Source organism: Alligator sinensis, unplaced genomic scaffold (genome assembly GCF_000455745.1).
Source record: "Alligator sinensis unplaced genomic scaffold, ASM45574v1 scaffold407_1, whole genome shotgun sequence".
Taxonomy (NCBI): Eukaryota; Metazoa; Chordata; order Crocodylia; family Alligatoridae; genus Alligator; species Alligator sinensis.
The window spans coordinates 408,085-409,065 of record NW_005842464.1 but is presented as its reverse complement, the minus strand read 5'-3'; positions in this window follow the sequence as shown (position 1 = coordinate 409,065).

Genomic DNA, 981 nt, shown 5'->3' with positions numbered 1-981 from the left:
GGGCAGCAGCGGTCAAGCCTCACCAAGCAGCCTGCCAGGGTCCTGCCTGCTGGGCCGATGAACTGGGCAGAAGCGCGCCAAGGGACCCGCTCACAAAAGGCCGAGACGTCGCTGTCGCAGTTAATGTGTCTTTATTATTAATGGGGCAGCTCCTCCCTTGACAGGCGCTAGTTACAGGTGTGCAGATGGCGATGGCGAGGAGGAGCTTGAGTCCAGGTGGTGCGATGCACAGGAGCCCGGGCGCTGCGCAGACAACATTCAGCAGCGAGGAGCTGGGCGCGCGAGTCGCCCGTTCAATACAGTTAAGACGCGGTCACTTGGGTTGTTAGTTTTAAGTGTTTGGTTCCTATGACACGGAGCGCGACGCGTGGGCGTCCACATGCAGAACAAGCAGAAGCGCAGCTTACATGTTCTCTCTACTGCAGCGTCACGGCCGGTCGGGCTGGGCCGGGGCACCTCCGCCTGCTGCCCCGGCCAGGCCCGAGCAGGGCAGGGCAGGCCAGCATCCTGGAGAAGTGGTTTCCTCTGGCCCGGGGGGCGAGGGGCAGCTGACGGCAGCGCAGCTGGCTACAAAACTACAAAAGTGGGACGGGGTCTTGGGGTGGGCGCGGGGCCAGGGACACGCTGCACGACCGCACGTCCTGGAGGCTGCCGGTGCCCCCCGCCCTCCCCACAGCAGTGCTTCAAGTTTGAGGTTGAGAAACATTCATCCGTGGGTCGCTCTAGAGTTAGTGCATTAGCGCTTCTGCCTAGGCACGCGGCGGAGGACACGGGCTCAGGGAGGAGGGCGCGCGCCCCTCTGGCCCGGCGTGGCTGTGCCTGTGTCCAGGCACCTGGGGCGACGGGCGGCCAATCACAGGCTGTGGGTGGACGGGCAGACGGACGGACGGATAGGCAGACGGAAGGACTCGGTGAACGACACCAGCGAAAGCCCAAGGGAAGCATGGAGGCCAGTGGTGACAGGGGGAGTGGCCATGTCGC